Source organism: Pinus tabuliformis, chromosome 3_1 (genome assembly GCF_031772625.1).
Source record: "Pinus tabuliformis cultivar Carrire ecotype Pingquan chromosome 3_1, CPIR1, whole genome shotgun sequence".
Taxonomy (NCBI): domain Eukaryota; kingdom Viridiplantae; phylum Streptophyta; class Pinopsida; order Pinales; family Pinaceae; genus Pinus; species Pinus tabuliformis.
The window spans coordinates 700386155-700393605 of record NC_142301.1 but is presented as its reverse complement, the minus strand read 5'-3'; the positions used below and the strand labels follow the sequence as shown (position 1 = coordinate 700393605).

The 7451-nt window shown below is 39.9% G+C and overlaps 2 non-coding genes across 2 annotated transcripts; one reads left to right on the top strand and one right to left on the bottom strand.

Annotated features, from left to right (window-relative positions):
- The first annotated feature begins 6787 nt into the window (after positions 1-6787).
- TRNAM-CAU (transfer RNA methionine (anticodon CAU)) lies at positions 6788-6861 on the top strand. The gene has a single exon. It is a non-coding gene; the product is annotated as a tRNA-Met (tRNA).
- A 129-nt stretch (positions 6862-6990) lies between these two features.
- TRNAG-GCC (transfer RNA glycine (anticodon GCC)) lies at positions 6991-7061 on the bottom strand. The gene has a single exon. It is a non-coding gene; the product is annotated as a tRNA-Gly (tRNA).
- Between the last annotated feature and the right edge of the window lie 390 nt (positions 7062-7451).

Below are 7451 nucleotides of genomic sequence, written 5' to 3'. Positions count from 1 at the left end.
CCATAGAGCTTATAGAATTAATCTCTTGGGTTTATAATATTTTTTTTTTGTAAATCATGCTAATTCTATTATAGTACAAAAAAGATTACAGAGAGAGTTACATCCGCCACAAAGAGTTGGCTACATGAACAGTTTGACATTCTGAGACTGAAACTGAGCCGGAGAAAAAGAGGGACTATGAAACTGTCCGCTGACCCCAAGCTAGAACCAACAGAGAACTGGACCTAGGTGCTATACTTCCACTCCCTGCCGAGGCGAGGGAGGAGTTTACAGACCTTGCAAATCCCACATTCAAAAAACCCGACATGACAGACACAGACATTATAATCGACATACAAAAAACTGAGTGGTGCGACCCGAAAACTATCACAGACTGACTCCCATTATTTACTGTAGCTGCTACTTCGACATCCTGAGACTGAACAAAGTGTTTCCATAACACACAGAACGACCATGCAACGTGCCTAGGCATCCACGGAGGTGGATGGTTGCTTCTCCACCACTGGACAGGCATATGGATCTGGTTGCTCCTCCACCACTGTACAGGCATATGGGTCTGAAGCACTCGAGTCTGTGTATGGCGCGTCGTCCTTCGCAGGCTCGCTTGTTCCCGCTCTATTCCCCGCCACCGCACCCGAGGCTTCCGCAGGCTGTAATCGCGGACCCTGAACAGGCGAGGGTGGCCGAGGCTCTGCTGGGGCTTCTGGTCTATCTGCATGGTCGCATTTTTCAATGCGCACTGAAACATAGTAGATTGCATTGTCCAGAGCACACGAGAACCTGAAGCGGGTTGATGGGTGCGAACCAAACGGACACATCGCGGCTCTTCCCCGCCCTCTGCCTCTTCCGCGCCCTCTTCGAGCTCCTGGTGAGCTAATCTCCTCCGACGGGGAGTCGAAGGATGCCGAGGAACGTGGCGATGAAGCCCGACCTCTGGCACCGCCTCTTGAACCTCCCCGCCTGCAAGCGCCACGTAACCTCTCACGCGGCATCCTGTAATCAACAAATAACCAATTCTGCCCAGAGGCCGCGAGTGCTTTGCGCCACCGAGGATTCTAAACCCGTGCAACAACTTATACAACAGATGAGAAACAGGTAATGGAACACGAATTCGAATAGCAATGCTTACCACACAGGTCGAAAGCCGAGCCTTTTCAGAAGCTGCACGGGGTAAATTGCTCCCAGAGAGCTGAGCAGACCAGAACCAGGTATGACCAAAGCGCCGAAGGGCCAAATCTCTAACAAGGGCGCAGAGGAACTGAAACACCGCGACACTCAGAGCTTCTGGAGGTCGAAGGCGCTCAGAGACTTTGCTTAAAAAGAGCAGAATGACACTCAATACACTGAACCATAGCATAGAGCCGTAAATTCTCTGACAATCCAGGGTTGAGACCAGGGCCTCCGTAGCCAAGGGCCGAGGTCTGAGTCTTGGCTCATGCACCCACGGTGCAGTCATCCAAGAGCCGAACGCACCATTCACAATTGAGACCATACAGAGCTTCCAACAGACAATGGCGCTTCCCGCACCTTCCAACGGAACACCTCTCATCGGCAAACCAAGGCGAACGACCAATATACCTCTGCAACCAGCTGTTCTCCCCCTACCATTAATGCTCGTGTAACTGTTGGCCGGACCGAGGTGATGGCTTCTTGAGGCTTCGGTCCATTTGGCTGGAGCGAGCGGCCACTTGCCATTTAATAAGGCCACCTCCTCATTCATTGCGCTAATTAACACCCGCAGCCGGGTTGGGTTTATAATATTAATCTCAAAGGTTTATAATTTTAATCTCTTACAATATTAATCTCTTGAGTTTATAATATGGGTTTGTAATATTAATTATTTGGGTTTATAATATTAATAATCTCTTGGGTTTATTGGGGGAGGCTAGAGCGGGAGGGGTCTTTTTTTGCCCCGATGGAAAAGTATGGAAAAAGTTTGCTTGGGTATTGGGAATAACCACAAACAATCAGGGGGAAGTAATAGTCGCAGGAATAACCCAATTATCTATTTTTGGGGACTCTCTTATTACTATCCAAAAATGCATATATTGGGCCAAATACAAGGGCCAAGATCTGGATCCAATTTTGTAAAGAATTATTTTAATGTTGGATAAGTTTGAATTCATAGAATTCTTCCATATAAAGAGGGGAAATAATAGGTTTGTGGATGATCAAGCAAATCAGGTTGTAACCTTGGAGCAAAGTGACCTTAGGGTGGATGAGAGTGCACTAACCAAATGTCACATCCCATGAAGTTATTTAATTAGAGATCCTCGATCGACAGGAACTCAGAGAAGAGTGAACAACTGACAGAATGATTGCATGCTTAATGTATACTCTGGTACATCTGTTATGCGGAGGAAGGACCGGAGATTTGCTAGACCCTCCATCCTCCAGATGGACATTTATGAAGAAACACGGCAGGACCAATGACAGTTGGAAGATCTTTGGCCTAGATTTAATGCAAAGAGGAGGCAAAGGAATGGAGCCTTCTAAGTTTGAGGAGGATCGTCGCAAATCGTTTGTGTGGGAATTTTTCTTAAAGCAAGAAGCAATGGAATTAAATCTAATTACATGCAAAGCATCAATCAAGAACATTGACACAGATGTGTCCTCTAACATCGTCAACTTGGAATTGATCCTGATAAGGCGATGGTTAGGGAGAGAATATGCATTTTGGATTGCAGCTCACCCTCTTTGCGATAAGGTTATGGCTTCTCCATTTGGGAATGGAGCGGGAGACTCCCCTGAGAATTCTGGAAAGTTCAAGAGTGAAGTGAAAGAAATGGTCTCGCGGATTGGAGGGTATATTTTAACTAAAGCTAGGTCAAATTTTTCCCTTGTGATGGGTCAATTAGAAGGCTTGAGGAAGGACATGGAGATTGTCCAGGCAGTTGCACTGGTAATCATGGCGAATATTGAGAACTTGGACTGGAAGATGAAGAACTCAGAAGAGAAAGTCAAAATTTCACTTATATCTGTTCTTAAGCAAGCATTGGGTATAGGGAAAGGTGGCGATAATGAGCTAGTTGGGCGCAACCAGGGAGATCCTGGTTGTTCAAAGTGATCCTGAGGATGCAGACCAAACAATGTAAACTTTGAAACGAGAACTATAAACTCAAAATGGGAACTCTAGCCAAAAAACCCTAAAAAAACATGAAAAACGGTGCTAAAAACGAAAAGTGCATATACTAGAACGATGCTTTTTTTAGGGTTAATTTTCAACATATTTAAAAAATGGAAGTAAAACCGATTTTTTGGGGACAAAAAACAACTTTTTTTTTGAGGAAAAAACACACTAATGTTTTTGGTAGAATAACATTTTTCCTTTCCAAGTATAATTTTAACATTTTTTAGTAATTACGATAAAAATAAAATAATGGAATCCAAAACACATTAAAATTCCATTAGTTTTCACCCATGTTGTTAAACATATAAGAACATGACACTAAAGATCGCTAAAATTCTAATTGTTTTCGCCCATAACATTAAAGATACAAAAAAAAATTGAAAAATGTTCAACAATAGAGTTAAAAAACTCTAATTTTTCAACACATTTAAACCATGACATTATGAACAAATTAGATGACTAAATTAATCAAAATGTCAATACTTGTAGATTGAATGAAACATAAATTATATATCTAAGTTATTGTTGCATTGTAGATATTCTAAACAATAAAAATCATCATAATTAAAACATATAATCCAACAAACATAAAAATGACTCATAACTTCATTTAAAACCAAATGGAAATCAAAATTTTTATTTCAAGATACAATAGAAACATCAGTTATATAAATTGTCTTAGGCAATTAGTCAAAATCACTCATATTTTCTTGCACACCATCAAAATTCACATCTTTAGATGAATGACTAGATGCAGAAGATGTTCCATATTCTTCTCTTTCATCAACTAGTGCCCCATTTGAGTCCACATGCATGCCCACCATTTCAAGTTTCAAAATTCTTCTGGATCTACGACTGGTTTCAGCAGAGTCTCATCTCAACATTGTTCCTTCTAGTAACAACCTCTTCATAATCTCTATCGTCTTGAAGCGAAGAGTTCCTCTCTTTGTAAAATTGAAGTCATAAACAAGTATGTCAACATCCTCCAATTTTAAGAGGTCTGTGTGGCGACGATTTATATTTCTACCTTTTCTTTTTCTCTTTCCGCCAATTTTTAATCAAATACCATCTCTAGCTTATACACACCATTGAATGGGTGTGTATTTTTGGCATACTAGTGTACTTCAACACCTGCAACATCTTCATTTTCTGTAATGACCTTTATAACCTTAGCAACCCAGAATGGATAGCCATTGGGATCTCCATCTGCTAACACTGCGATCATGAAACCCTCCTTATTATCATGTACTGAACCCTTGTAAAGGTCTTCCATGGCTTCACGTTGTGCACGAGATCTTCAGGAACCAATATACATTTCTCTTTCCTCTACATGTGAAGAATTAATAATACCTTGAGATTGTTGTTGTTTAACAATGCTTCTTTCCTCATGTTCATTTGACACATTTTGTGGCCAAATAAATGGAGTTTTTAAAGGTATATCTTCATTTGTTGTTTTTGAAATGATATCACTTTGATTATTGAAAAAAGACTCCCATCAAACTGAATCATTAATATCAAAGTACTCGTATGTATATCTAATAATTTTTTTAATTTCTTCCAGGAAATCAGAATAATTTATATCTCTATTTTGCATGCGTGCATTATGAACTTCAGTAACAGATTATAGTAACAATATATTTGAGGAAAATATTGGATGATTTGGAATGAACTTCAAAAATCTCAAACCTGATGACGGTGCCCATTCTGCAGTGGTTGAATACTTTTTGCACCATATTAGTGTTTTCCCAACAAATTTTTTGATACGAAATTGATGTTGGAAGCTAATGTCATTAAGTTGTTCAATGCATTTCTCATCACCATCCGATCCCAGAATAAACTTTTGCATGTCAACGGTTTCTTCCAACACATCAAAAATTGGCTCTGGCATGTATGATTTCTTAATACATTCAATTAATGATGGAAAGCTCCCAACTTCCTTCCTCCTCAATGTGACTGAAAAAAAAACTAAACATTTGATCAATATCGTCACGAGTGTGCCCAACAAGAAGGAAACCAACCTTTACCTTCTGAAAAATTCTCAATTCAACAAGCATGTTTAGATATCCAAAAACAATCTGATTTTTGTTTTCTTGACGAGTGTTGTCCAATTGTAGATACAAAACATCAGGAAGATTACCAGACCAGTTCCCCATCCAGGAGCTACTTTACCATATTCTGAATTAAGCGGTTTTAAGGTCGTTCCTACAAGGGTTTCTTTTGGCGTGGTTTTGGAAGTATCATCAATGGTCTGTGTAGCCATAGAAACTATTGTATTGGTTGAGATCTGTTAACTTTGTTATTATATGGTAAACATACCATGATATTGGGATCACCTAATAATGGAAACTGCAACCTTAGTCACCATCTCCATATCTTGTTTACTTGTAAGCTTTACTGGTTATGCCCTATACACCGCCTTTGGGCAACCCTCTAAACAACTTAGGGATCCTTTTGAGGATCACGAGGACTAATTGAAAGAATGACCTTCCCTATAGGGAACGTCATTCTTTCTTTGATGGGAGAGAAAGAATGACGATTTGGAGAAGCAAAATTATTTTCCCCCTTTAGTCGGAAGTTTGGGTGGTTCTCGGAAGAAAATAGCGAAAAAGATTATCCCTAGGGTCGATACCAACAGGAATGTATAAACCAATGCTTCCATAGATTTGATTTGATCGTAATTTACAATTATGGAGATAGCTTTCGTACTAATATTTATTAGAGAAGAGATAGGAGCAATATCATACCACTTGTCTTTTAGTAGTTGGATCTCCCAGTTTTTGGAATGCTCCAAATTCTATTCGAGCATCCAGATCCGAGTCGATACCAGCAAAAACATCTTATCCTTTTGGTATGAACAGTTTATCTGTTTGGGCGTGGATGTTCTTATTCGGGCATCTTGTTTGGGCTACTGGATTTATGTTCCTTATTTCCTGGCGTGGATATTGGCAGGAACTGATCGAAACTCTTGCATGGGCCCATGAACGCACGCCTTTAGCTAATTTAGTTCGATGGAGAGACAAGCCAGTAGCCCTTTCCATTGTTCAAGCACGATTAGTTGGATTAGCTCACTTTTCCGTAGGTTATATATTCACTTATGCAGCTTTTTTAATTGCCTCTACATCAGGTAAATTTGGTTAATTCTTCTTCATCAATTTCTCTGTGGGGTATTGTCATTGATACAATGACAATACCCCACAGAGAAAAAGTAATCAACATAATATTACTCCATCTAAAATCTGATCTATATTTTTATTCCTGGTAGGTGATAGTACCGACTGAACTATTATGGCGAGAAAGAGTCTCATTCAGAGAGAGAAGAAGAGACAAGCACTGGAACGGAAATATCATTTAATTCGTCAATCTTTGGAGGAAAAAAGCAAAGTGTCGTCATTGGATGACAAATGGGAAATTCATAGAAAATTGCAATCTTCACCACGTAATAGTGCACCTACACGTCTCCATCGACGTTGTTCTTCGACTGGAAGACCTAGAGCCAACTATCGAGACTTTGGATTGTCCGGACACATACTCCGTGAGATGGCCCACGCATGTTTATTGCCCGGGATAAAAAAATCGAGTTGGTAGGAAAAGAAAAAAAGTAATTGAAGTTTCATTATTGTTTTGTGTACCCATTCTGATTATGATATAAATCAATGGTGCGGAGTAGAGTAGTCTGGTAGCTCGCAAGGCTCATAACCTTGAGGTCACGGGTTCAAATCCTGTCTCCGCCAGACCAGAACATACGAAGTATTTTGGTCCGGAAAGGATTGCTCTCTCACTTATCAATTTATAATTGAATTATAAGTGAGGAAAAGAAACGATCAATACATGAACTATTCTTTTTCATATTCCATGTGAAGGGCGGGTAGCGGGGATCGAACCCGCATCTTCTCCTTGGCAAAGAGAAATTTTACCATTCAACCATACCCGCATTTCAATTAGATGAATATATAGATATTCATCTAATTGAAATGGAAAATACATATATGTTCAATCCCATTCGTAAGTAGATACCATTTTTGAATGGTCCAATTATTAATTCAATTACGGATATGGAAAACCCCTCCTCCTTGGGCCTGAAGTAAAAGGCCCTTCAGAAAAGCTATAAAGCCCTCCGGGAGGAGGGGGAGGGAGTGTGAACCTAAAACATCTAGAACATATCTAAGATATGAAAGAATTAAGGATACCTACAAAAAGGACTGATCCGATCCATAATGATACACCCGAAAATACAACATTTTTGCTACTTGACCAACCATCGGGAGAGGCAAGTGCAACAAGTACACCAATCACTAGTAAAAATGAAATAGCAATTAATGCA